We start from the raw sequence: 13700 nt of genomic DNA on the forward strand, positions 1-13700 counted from the left end.
TGCTGTTGAATATGATTTCACGCACTGGTTGGTCTTCCATACATCTTTATAGAAACATCTGTTTGCCTATGTTTAGACTGGATTCTAGATATGTATGTGTGTTGTCATTGAGTTATAGGTGTTCTTTATATATTTGGGTTTTAATCTTGTGTTAGATACAGTTTCCAAAAATTTATATCAAAGAGTCACATCATTTAAATAGTTTATGCTTTACTCTATATATGTCCTCTAGTGCATGATAATATTTAAATTTTAATGAGACCAAATATTCTTTACTTTGCTGTCTGTGTTTTACTTTTGCCTGTCTGTGTTGTCTGCGCTATCATAAAACTTCCCCCTTTCTTTTAAAAATAGTCTTAGTTCTCACATTTAGATTTTTCAAAATATTTTAAATTAAATTTGTAGAGCTGGAGAGATGGCTCAAAGGTTAAGAGCACTCGCCGTTCCTGGAGAGCACTCAGGTTTCATTCCCAGAATGCACAACCAACCTTAGATCCAGTTCCAGAGTATCTAACACTGTCTTCTAATCAGATATGTCAGGAGTGTGTATCATATGCATACTATACACACCTACAGGGCAAACACCCATGCACACAAAGCGGCAACCAAAATAAATTCTGTATGTAGCATGAGGGCCTAAATCAAAAACTCTTTTGATTATGAGGTTCTCAATACCACTGGTACAAAGGAATGTGTTTTCTCCAGTCAATGATGTTTTGTCCATTCTACCAGCAATAAACTATGTGAAATAGCTCGTTCCTGGAATCATTATTCTATGCTACTTACTGACCAACTGATCCTTTAGGTTTCTACAGTTCTGCAAGGAGGTTTCTAGGAAGTTTAAATCAGGGAATAAGAGATTTACAACTACTTCCCTTTTAAGATTATTCTTGCCAATTTGAGTCCTTCTAGAGTCCATCTGAATTCTGGAAAGCATTTATTTTTAATCTCAATGCAAAGTTTTGGGAGCTTTCGACAGAGATTGCAACGAGTCTCTAGGTTGCCCTGCGATATTATTGATCTCATAACATTGTTAAGTTTTCCAACTCTTGCACGCTGTACATTGTTTTATCTGTTGTTGTCTTTAATGTCTCCTGCCAACTTTTTAGAGTTTTCAGCATGCAAGAAGTATTTCATTTCTTTGGTTAACATATTCCTGGGTATTTCTTCTATTTGCTGCTATTTAAAACATAATTGCTTTCTTAATTTTATTTCTGTATGCTATTTATTTTTAGGGCCTAAAAATGACTGGTTTGTATCTGTTGGTTTGATATTCTGCAATTCTGCTTATTTTTATTCTCCTCTCTCTCTCTCTCTCTCTCTCTCTCTCTCTCTCTCTCTCTCTCTCTTGTACATAATGCTTTGCGTTTTCTTCAAATAATATGCTCTCTGCAATATATAAATAAATGTATGTCTTCCTTCTTACTTTGGGAACTTTTAATTTCTGTGGGGTTTGTTTGCTTGTGCTCTCTGATTTCTCTTCTGAATAGCAATAGCAAACCAGGACAATTTTGGCATATTCCTGATCCATAGTGTCTTTATTACTTTTCTATTGCTACAATAAAACACCATGACCAAGACAGGTCTTAAAGCTGACTCATGTATGTGAAACTGAATCTTTTCAACCAATGCAAGTTTGTTTAAGTAAACTACAAGTTCTTCCACAATTGACTTTTAACAATATAATATGAAGTACACTTACTGGCAGCTCAATGTGGTCTTTAAAATTTCAAATGAGTGTAATTGCTGTAGAGCTTTGTGTGAAAGCCCCGTTACAGTGGTTTATGGAAGACTAAGCAATGAAATCAAAATGCAAAACAAACAATGTGTGTACTATCTAGAGTATCATAAAATGCAAATAATTTATAGGACTCTTTACATAGCATCTCTTCTGTAAATTACAGCCTCATGAATTAGATCACTATTAGGGATCAATTTGAGTAATTGTACAGTCTCTTAAGCACCAGGAGTTTAACTAAAAGGAAGACAATTAAAAATGACTTGAATAATGCTGTAGTTATAGACTTTCAGGCGTCTGCTCCTTCTTCTCTCACGACTCAGTGGCCGGGATCATACGCAGGGTATGGGGAAGGATGATGCAGCTATGCCTTTGTAGCTCCTCATTGCTCCAGGAAGACTGAAATGGCTCAGTGAAGACCTTGGTTGGAAAGCAAACTTCAGGCTCTGTTAGACTGAATTATGTCCTCTCATCTCCAGACTCATACGTTAAAGCCTCTATGACAACACCGGAAGGTGGGGGCTTTTAAGAGGTAAGAATAAAGTCATAGAGTAGGATCTTAATTCTGCTGTGAACGAGGACCTGTAAGAAACGAAGATGTGGGCAGGGAGGGGAAGACGGCTCAGCTCAGGCATACGGTATGTGCTGTCCAAGAGTGGGCACTTGGGTTGGATCTTAGGCCACATCAAGCTGAAGGCAGTAGCATGCACTTGTAATCCTGGTGCTTGTGTGCTGAGATGGGCGGTGGAGGCGAGAGAAGGCCTGAAAACTGGAAAGGCAGCTAGCATGGGGGTTTGCAGCAGTGAACCATGAAGACATCTCATCTCTAAAAAGGAAGAAAATGAGAACTGACATCCAAGATTGTCATCTGACCTCCACACAGACACCATGGCACGTATGTTCACACATACACACACATGCATACTTGCACATGCCAGATACCCATCATAAACATATGTAAAAGTTAAAATACAAAAGAACAGTTCACGAGATTCATTGATTCCTTTTCTTTTCCTCTCCTCGCTCCTATACTCCCCTCTTTCCCTCAAAACAGAGGTGTTGGGGAAATAAAGAGAGGACATCCATCTATGCTTTATAGATTTCTTTAGACACTAATGCTCTTGGTTACTGGATGCCAGGCTATCAGCACTCACTCCAAGTAAACCTAGTTATTGTGGGTTAAACCCCATAATCTGTAATATTTAGTAACAGCAACTCAAGCTGAGTAACAAAGAGATTCCACAGGATCTTCTTGGGGCCAGAAAAAGTAAGAAGTCATTCTCCCATGGACAATTCTGGGGATTGTTCAGCTCTCAAGCTTGTCTCTGATTGGCTCACATGACTGGGGATATTAATCCTGGATAAAATTAATCAAATTCAGGTGTGAGACACATATCAAGAGACCTCAAAATAGCAAGGAGCCATTACCAGCCTTCCAGAAGATAGTGGGGTGGGCCATTCGCTTCATTTGAGTCCAATGTCTTCTTAGTCTGGAAAGACAAGTGGATTTAGGAATAAGAGTTAACTTGGCTCTTTTTCCAGGAGGAAGAGGAAATTGCTGCAGGTTGAGATTGTCTCGATAGCAAGATCTTCAAACAAGGAGCAGAACACTGCTGTTGTAGTGTGTGGTTCATATTACATGTCTTGAAACATGGATATCCCACGTCTCCGAGCTAGACCTGCCTCCTTCTCAGTGATTTGGCATTCCAGACAATTCCTTTATGTGCTTCATCTTCTGCACGGTGCTGGCCTTTAACTGATAAGGTCTTGAAGTTATTGTGTGAAAGCCTAATCATATAACTGCTTTAGGGAATTTACATCTGCGGGGTGGGTCCTCTCTCTGGAATGAGGGATTGGCATTTGTGTACCGTCTTTTACCAGCCTGAGATGTGCACCACTAACTAGTAATGTTGTTACTGAGAGCAGCTGCTGGTCTTTGTGAAGAGCTGGAGGACCTCTCTCTGTCTCTTCTCCCCAGACTGTCTCTTATCTCCTGGGGTCATTTGGTTCTCCAGGAGCAAAACTCAAGCTGCTCTTTGTAGGGTATTTCTCTGCTACCCATAAATCATCTCTCATATCTCTCTCCACTAGAATTGTTTTCCTGTATGATTCTCTTCATTTTCTGGAGAGACACCATCCATTCACTTCGGCTTCTGGTGAGATATTTGAACCTTACATTCAATCTTGCTTTTGGTTATTTGCAAAGGTAGTTTTCCTTTAAAAAATACCAAATCATTTCTATTGAGAACTATCCATTTAATCTTCAAAAGAAGAAACGCAAATGAACAACTATATTTTAAAAGTTATTTAGCATCCTTAGCCACAACGAAAGTGGAAATGAAAAACTGTCTTGGAGATCCCATGTCACGTCAGTCAGAAAGGCTGAGTTAACAATACAAATGTCTCAACTTCTGGGGAGAGCATTGGGAAAGAGGAGTGACTCACAGGTGGTAGGATTGTAAAGGGGCATAAAATGTATAGAAAGCAGCATGGCATTTTCAAAGACGCTAAAAGTAGAACTACAATATGACCTTCCCTCTTCCCATCCTGCATCTCTTCTCTTCCTCCTCCCTTCCCTCGCCCTGACCAAAGGATTCTGAATCCCACCACACAGAGACTGTTGTACATTGAGGTTGTTGGGTTGTTCCTACACTATTCACCGTAGCTAGGGAATGGACTAGCCCTAGAGATCGGTCAACAGATCAATGGATAAACTTGAATACGCCCAATGGAATTTTATTCAAATGCAAAGCAAGGTGCAGTTGGAAATTATGTAAATAAAAATCACCCAAACTATGATACACAAATACAATGCATTTCCTTTCATACTTTCATGTAACAGAACAGGTCCTGATCCCACTGCTAGGGGCCCCACAAAGGACCAAGCTTCACAATTGTCACCCAGACGCAGAGGGCCAGGTCGGTCCCATGCAGGCTCCCTAGCTTTCTTTCCAGAGTCTGTGAGCTTACGTCAGCTGTCTCTGTGGCTTTCCCCATCACAATCTTGACTGAACCCACCCCCCAATTGCTCATACAATCCCTCCACCCTCTCTTCAACTGGACTCCAAGAGCTCAGCCCAGAGCTTGGCTGCAGATCTCTGCATCTGCTTCCATCAGGTACTGAATGAAGGCTCTACAATGACTACTAGGGCAGTCACTAATCTGAACACAGGGGAAGGCCAGTTCAGGCACCCTCTCCACTATTGCTAGGGTTCTTAGCTGGGATCATCCTTTTGGGTTCCTGAGAGCCTCACCGGCACCAGGTTGCCCCCTAACTCCACAATGTTCCCCTCTATCAAGGTGTCTCTCCCCCCCACTCTCCCCCTCCTTACTGCCCACAACTCGACCTTCCTGATCCCTCATGTTCCCTTCACCCCTCCCCTCCTCTCTACTCCCCCTTACCCCCAGCTTACTCAGGACACCCATCTACTTCCTCTTCCCAGGAAGATCCATGTTTCCCTCTTAGGGTCCTCCTTGTTATCTGGCTTCTCTGGGACTGGGGACCGTAGCCTGATTATCCATTGTTTACATCTACTATCCATTTATGAGTGAGTTCATACTGTGTTTGTCTTTCTGGGTCTGGGTTACTTCACTTAGGATGATTTTTTTTCTAGTTCCATCCATTTGCCTGCAAATTTTATGATGTCACTGTTTTTTTTTTTTTTTTTTTCCTGCTGAGTAGTACTCTATTGTGTAAATGTACCACATTTCCTTTACCCATTCTTCGGTTGAGGGGCATCTAGGTTGTTTCCGAGTTCTGGCTATTACAAATAATGCTGTTATGAACATAGTTGAGCAAGTGTCCTTGTGGTATGAGTGTGTGTCTTTTGGGTGTATGCCCAAGAGTGGTATCATGGGTCTTGAGGTAGATTGATTTCCATTTTCTGAGAAACCACCATACTGTTTTCCAAGACCCAGACAGAGCCTCTTCTCTCCCCAAGTCCCAGATGAAGAGAGCATGTGAATTCCAAGTCTCTCCCTTCTGTGTTCCTGACTTCTCTATGACTAATTTAAGTCTGCTAGTCACGGCTCCACCCCCTGATTCAACGTTAACTTTATTAGCACAGTCTAGGAGTATCAGAGAGCGCTCATTATATCCCAGAGTGTGTATGTGTGTGTGTGTGTGTGAGTGTGTGTGTGTGTGTGTGAGTGTGTGTGTGTGTGTGTGTGTGTGTGTTCATACTACATTGCTTCTTGCTTAGAGGGTAGCTTTGTAGAGTTAGTTCTCTCCTTTTACTTGTATCTAGGCTCTGAGGCTGGAATTCAGGTCATTAAGCTTGAGTGTTAAGCGGTTTTATCCACTGGGCCATATAGTTGACACCCTCTTCCAAGTAATTCTGTGTGGGGGGTGCATGTTGGGGAGCATCCTGCTTGGAAGATGCCTGCTGGAGGGATGCATCCTGGGAGGTGCATGCTGGAGTAGATGGGGAAGATGCATGATTTAGGAGAGATACATGGCAGGGAGATACATGCAGACTGAGGGAGATGCAGACTGGGAGGATGCTTGTTGCGGGATGCATTCTAAGGAGGACACATGATGTGGATTGATGCCACCACATTGGAGGAAGCCTTTCTGGATCGCATGGGGGGGTATGGCTCATTTCCTGCTGTGGTTCTCAAGCAGGCTTCCTCGGCTGTGTACCTTAGTTTTCTAATCTGCTTAAGGAATACTTAAGTGCATTGTAGTGTACTCAGTGGTGTCTGTCAGCATGTGGCATCAGCTTCTTGTGATAACTTGTTGCATCCTCAAATTCTCAGACTGGGACAGACCTGTTGAACCAGGCACTCTGAGTTGAGTCACACACTCTGCCTTTAAGGGGAAATAGACAAGGTCTCCTGAGTAAATCAGGAGCATGAGGAGAGGGGGGATGGGGGAGGGGGAGGGGAGAAGGAGAGGAAGGGAGGGAGATGAAAACATGAAGGAACAGGATGGTTCAGTCAGGGGAAGGACAGATAGGGAGAGCAAGGAAGGATATCTTGATAGAGAGAGAGCCATTATGGGGTTAGCTAGAAACCTGGCACTAGGGAATTCAGGATGACCCCAGCTATGACTAAGCATTAGTGGAGACGGTGCCTGAGCTGGCCTTCCCCTGTAATCAGATTAGTGACTACCTTAATCGTCATCATACAGCCTTCACCAGTACCTGATGGAAACAGATGGACACCCACAGCCCAGCACTGAACAGAGCTCCTGGAGTCCAGGTGAAGACAGGGAGGAGTGGCTACATGAGCCAAGGAGACAAGGCCATGGGAAAATCCCCACACAAAGACAGCTGATCTGAGTTAGTAGCAGCTCACTGACTCCAGACTGACAGCTGGGAACCTGCATAAGACCAAAGAGGTCCTCTGAATGTGGGTTACAATTGTGTGGCTTAGGCAGCTTATGGGGCTACTGTAGGGATTTATCCCTGGTGCACTAGGCAGCCTTTTGGAGCCCATTCCCTATGGAGAGATACCTTGCTTAGCCTAGATACAGGAGGGAGGGCGTTGGTCCTACCTCATTGTGATGTGACAGACTTCAAAGAATCCCCATGGGAGGCCTCACCCCATCTGAGGGGTGGATGGGGGTGGAGTGGGGGAAGGTGGAAGACATGGGAGGGGGACTGGAATTGATATGTAAAATTAAAAAAAAAAGCCTCACCTATGAGTGATCCTGTGGCTGTGAAATGTGAGCGGTTCTCTACAGAACACTTTTCAGCCATTTTCTTGTTGTAAGGACCTGAGATGCTGCTATGCTTGACAACGGAAACAAAGAGACACTTCATAACTATCAAGAAGCAGTTTACAGTTATTGAACACCTCCCACCGCCATGTAACAATACTGAATTATTGCTTAGCTTTAGCTGGGATTAATAGCCTCCCCATTTTACTCTCCTTCCCTTCCCTCCTCTTCTCCTTCCTCCTCCCCATGTGTCTATTGACAGGTGCAGGTGGAAGACAAAAATTTTCAAGTGTCTTCCTTAGTCATAGTCATCGTCAGCTTTATTTTTTAGAAGAGCCTCTCCTTGAACCTGGAGCTTCCCAGTTAGGCTGGACAAGTAGCCAGGAAGGCTCAAGTCGCTCCCTCTTGTCTGCCTCCCTTCCTTTCTTTTTTGAACTTCTTATGACACTTGTTTTCACCATTTGCCTTATTTGATTTTCTGGTTCTTGCTTGCTGGAAGCTCCAGGAAAACTTGGGGATCTATTGCCAGGGCTCATATTTTGGTTCTCCATGCTTTCTGGGGCTTTTCTTTGTCCTGGGTCAGTTCCCATCATTTCAAACCTGTCCATGAGATTCCTATAGTGTGACAATCTACCTCTAACTCTGCCACAAAGCTGAGCTCCTCCTAGAAGGTCAACTGTTTCAAATTTCATACCCATGTACCTAATACCAAAAGCTTACCACCTCAATGGTTCCCTGACTGTGCACAGACATTGCTGAAACAGGGGTGTTGAAATATTATCAGGAACCAGAAGAGGTCAGATAGTCCAGAGACCTAGGGTTAAACCAAACATGACTGGCAAAAAAGAAAAAGAAGAATCAATGAAACGATTCTTAATGATCTTCTGCTATACTTATAGATCAATGCCTAGTCCAGTTGTCATGAGAGAGGCTGTCTCTGGCAGCTGATGGGAGCAGATACAGGGACCAACAGCCAAATATGAGAATGAGAGGGAGTCCAGGTAGAATATCTCCAATGGGTTCCTTCCCTCAGAACTTGGGAATCCCATGGAAGAGGGAGAGGAAGAATGTGGGAACCAGAGGTGTTATGGAGAGCAGGGGGCCACAACCAGTGGAATCAGCTAAGAAAGCCTCATGGGCTTCCACAGAAACTGGAAGTGGCAATTGCAGAGCCTGCATGGGTCTACACTAGATCCTCTGCATATGTTATGGTTATTGGCTTGATGTTTTCTGAGACTCCTGACAGGGGAATGGGGGTGTCTCTGACTCTTTTGCCTGCTCTTGGGACCTTTTGCCTCCTCCTGGGTTTCCCTGCCCAACCTTAATGTGAGGGTTTGTTCCTAGCCTTATTGCAACTTGTTATGCTGTGTTCAGTTGGTATCCTTGGGAGGCCTGTTGTTTCACTGTGTGGTGTGGAGGAAGGGGAAACTCTGATTGGGATGTACTGTATGAGAGAATACAAAAGAAAAAAAGATACCACCTAAATGTTCGTTTATAATCCCTTTGTAGTCACTAAAATCTGTAGGAATACATGTTTATCCACCCAAGACGTTATTTTCTAGCCTCTCTTGCAGCTCGCTCCCCGTCAGCATGAGAGGCAAGCTAAAAGGAGCAGCGACCTCCGGTGTTTCATTCCATATCCACGTGTGCACACGGATACATAGGTAACGGCTGGAACACCCATGTAGGACACTAAGCTGCTTTCTCCAGCACTCCACACCTCCTCAGATCGCAGAGGCTTCCAAAACAGGACCCAGCCGCGGGCCTTAGGAGGAGGACATTTCATATGCCAGCTATAGCACCCCCATTCCCAGTTTCTTATCCTGGTGCCCATCTCCATGGGATGGAGTCGAGAGAGAAGGAGGGTGATGGATGAACAAGCAAAAAAGGAGTAAGAAGAGGAGGAGAAGGAAGAGGAAAGACGCAGGCTTTCCCAAGACTTTCCTTCTCCTTGGGACTCAGACTGGCAGAATAGTGTAGACTTGAAAGACAGCTCTGCATGAACACCCTGGAGCAAATTCCAGTTTTCTTAGTGCTCTTACCTTCTGAATGCCACTTTGGGTTTGTATAATGCATCCTGTCTGCTGGTAACACTGTCTGATTAGAAGCTGGATCCATTTCCCTGTTTAAACATGAAGAAGCTGCCCACAGTATGGAAATGTTACAGAAGATGACCCATACCGTTTTTACAGGAAAATTACAAGTTGCTTTGCAGGTGTTAAATTTAGGACAGTCCCCCCCCCTTCACATAGATGGAAATAGTATTGAACTGTTGTTAAATGCTCCAAGGTGCGTGAGCTGAGAAATGACTAACGAGGGGGAGGTTCTAGTTGACATTTTTGCTGACTCAGCTCTGAGCTGCAAGATGACAGAAGAGACCCCAGGCTGTCTCCGAGGATTCTGTACCAATCGTGTTAATTGGAAACTGGAAGGAGGAAGTGGTCACAATCAACAGATTTATCACCCAAAGGGCCGAGCAGTTCATAAATTTAATCCAGCAAAAGAGTTAGGAAATAGAATCGATGCTTGTAAGAATCGGGGCAGGAGTGGGGAGACCTCTCCAAACAACCTTTGCCAGGCAGATGACTGAAGAAGTGCTTGAACATATTTTATTTGAAGCTATTAGAAATATGAAAAGAGGGCTTCCTCCCAGCCCCTGGATCAAGTATTGTAACTCTTTTTTTTTTTTAGTAGTCTTTACCAAAGAAGAACAATAAAGAGATACAAACAGGGCAGTTAAGTTTAATGGTGGTAAAAATCCAGACACCTGAATATATGTGATTTATTTTGCTCAAAACCTCACCCCGTTGAGGCTGCTATTAATTAGCATGGAAATGTGTTACAGGAGCCAATTCTGCACGAGGGTTGTTATCTTGGCTACTTTATGAAAAGGAGAAACAAAACAACCGGAAAGAAACTTTTGTCACTTCGTTGCAGAAAGAGGTGGAGGAAAATCATAAAAAAAAAAAAACTCCCTTGGGGCATCCATGAGCAAAAATGAGATGCCAACTGAAAGGCTCAGGAATTATGCTGGTCTGCCCTGTTGCCTGGCAGAATACACTCAGGCAGCACTCTGGCCAGCCCAGAGTTCCATGACAGCCAGTCTGCACTTGGGTGCAAAGGACCCCTTTAAAAGGACAGACCCCGCCCACTTACTCTCTCGTCTTCCTCTCTTTCATCATCTCATCATCTCTTCTCTCTCATCTTCCTCTCTCTCTCTCTGTTATGTCTGTCTCCCCTCTTTCAGTCTGGCTAAAATAAACTATGGTTAACATGTTCTCCATGGCTTGTGCTCCGTCCATCAGGCCGGTTCTGGCTCCCTAATTAACAACACCAACCCCCCAGAGTCCCATGAGAAGCCTCCTTCCACTATGGGGGAAGACTGCCCTGGGACAGGTGAACCAAATGCCTCCTGTGTTGTTAATGTAGAGTCACCTGGGGAGGGAGTTTCAGTGAGGGACTGCCTGGATCAGAATGGCCCGTGGGCTGTCGATGGGGTTGTCTTGATTTCTCTAACGGATACGGGAAGATCCAGTCCACTGTGAGCCTCACTGTTCCGAGTGTGGGTCCTGAACTACTTGACAGCTGAGCCTGAGATGAAGAGCAAACACACAGGCATCCATCCTTTCTGTTTCGAATGTGGGTGCTATGTGAGCAGCTGTTTTCAGTCCCTGCTGCCTTGACCTCCCTGCTGTGATGGACAGTACCCCTTTCTTGCCTAAATTGCTTTTGTTGGGCGTGTTTTATCGCAGCAACAGGAATGAGCAAAAGCAGGACGCTTCCTGAGTCCCACCGAGAGCCTCCTCCAACTGTGGTGAGAGCAGCACTGGTGTGAGGGAACCCAATGTCTGAGGACCACAAACAGCTGGGGGCTGAGGTAGGAGACCCAGGTCTAGAAGGCTCTGCACGAAGTGGTACTCAGGTATCACATTAAAAAATCACTTGGCAAAGTGGAAGGGTGGCCTCTTTGTACCTTTCCCCCCCAACAAAGACCGCTGGTGTCGCTGATGGAGCCAAGAGCACTCTGGGATGTCTGCAGTTGACCGACCCATGGTCCGTTAGAACACTACACACACATTTAATATGCTACTGAAACCTGTGACACGTGAGGTTGCAGGTAACGGATATGCAGGAGAAAGTCAGAGCCATGAGGCCACAACTCCATCTTTCACGTTCTGGTGATAATGGAACTACTGGACTCTCTTGGTTTCAGTCTCCTTCCCCCTTGGGGGCTTACAGTCTTTCAACAAACAGTCTCTACTTTGGCAATTCTTCTTTCGGGAACTTTGGAATCTAAACCCTCCAGTGGTGTCCCTGGACTTGCTATATCTGTCCATATCACTGTCCCTATGCAAGGTACTTCCATTGTCTTCATCCTTCAGGTAAGGGAATTGAGCCTGGTGTAAGTTAGGACCTCAAGCAATAGAGCTCATTATGAAAGAGCTGAGATTACAAACGTGAGAGCCAACTCCAGGACTATAGTTATCCAGCGAGTGGACGTTCCATTTCTTGATACCTGCAGCCTGGATGTCACCACCTGTAACGTGTACTCTTCCGGCCAGCCTGGTCCCAGAGTCTCGTCAGTCCCAAATGAACACTCAGAATGCTATATTAATAATGAAGCTGTTGGCCATTTTCTATGGTTTCTTAATGGCTAGCTCTGAGTTAATTATTAACCCATAATTACTAATACATATTTTTATAAGGTCTTATCTTACCAACAATGCCAGACTTGCACACTCTCCTCCTGGGATCACATGGTGACTCTTCACTCTTGACTATATTTTCTAGAATCCTCCTCTACTCCTAGTCTCACCTATCTTGTTTCCCTATTGGCCAAAAGTGCTTTATTTATCAACCAATAAGACAACATATACACAGGACTTCCCAACAACCACGCACAGTGTCCTGTTGGCTTCCAACCTGCCAAGTAGACCATTTACCGGGCTGTTAGAACTTTAAAGGCAGTACCTTAAGACGGATGAATAACTGTGAATTTTCTGAAGCCTCTCGGTGGGACAGAGTCCCCAACTTCTTGTTTATTTGAGCTGTTCACAGGACTGAGTGGAGGTACGTCACTCAACAAAGCACAACTCAACACCTGCAATCTCCACATAAGCTGTTTGTCAATACACGTTTAACAAAGAGCATGGTCAAAACAACAACAGCAAAAAGATTGTTGAAAGGAGCCTCATCAAGCACGTTATATGGCAAACATTTCAGTTCCAGGAGTCACAGGCAGATATCAGAATCTGTGGGTGTCCGTGTGGTTTGTACAGAACTGAGAGGAAGACGGAGGGAACCTCACAACTTGGAAATGTCAGGAGAAACCGAGGGGTCACTGGAGCCTGTAGGAAGTGTCATAAGCGAATGACAAGCTACTGATGTCTAGAAAAGCTTTGCAAGGGTGAAAATATCCTTTCAAATTACTTTTTTAAAAAATACAATAATTTTCTTAGTGTTTGATTGTATACATTTCATGTCATACTTTTCAAAGATATGCACCCCCACATTCCTCCTTCCTACTCCTCTCAGATCCTCACACATTCCTGTCACCTCCATGTCCTTTTAAATTATATATACATAAATTATACATATTGTATGTATACACATATATATGTATAACACTTAATCCAATTAGTGCTACACACTTACAAATGGATGAAATTTGCATATAGATGAATGAAAACTGGAAAAATTATGTTGAGTAGGGTAAGCTAGACCAAGAGAGACAAACTGTGTCTGTGTCTAACTGATGAAGATATCCCTTGCTGAGTGGCTTGCTTTGTTCTTGCTTTCTGTAAAGAAGGGGAGACATGTGTTTGACTTTTTAAGTTTGGTAGAGTGGAAAGGATGGAGCTTTGGCATGGGAAAGGTATTCAGACCCCATTGTTACTGTTAATCCTCTGCACACTGGAGGAGTTTAACCAACTCTTCATCCTGAGGCTCTGCCTCTGAAAGAGAAGAGGGTCTCTCTCAACCTGCATTTCTCATTTCTGTAGGATTTCAAATGTGGTAAAGCTTCCCGGAACCCTCTCAAATAACAGGAAACACCCATGAACAGTTACCCGGTCCTTCTCAGATAACAGGAAACACCCATGAATGATTTCCTGTACCTTCTCAGACCACAGGAAACAGCCATGAATGATTTCCCTGACTCTCTCAGATCACAGGAAACACCCATGAATGATTTCCTCGAACTCTCTCAGATCACAGGAAACACCCATGAATGATTTCCTGGAACTCTCTCAGATCACAGGAAATGTCCCATGAATGATTTCCTGGAACTCTTTCAAGTTT

The sequence above is a fragment of the Mesocricetus auratus genome, unplaced genomic scaffold (genome assembly GCF_017639785.1).
Source record: "Mesocricetus auratus isolate SY011 unplaced genomic scaffold, BCM_Maur_2.0 Super-Scaffold_100023, whole genome shotgun sequence".
NCBI classification, from domain to species: Eukaryota; Metazoa; Chordata; class Mammalia; order Rodentia; family Cricetidae; genus Mesocricetus; species Mesocricetus auratus.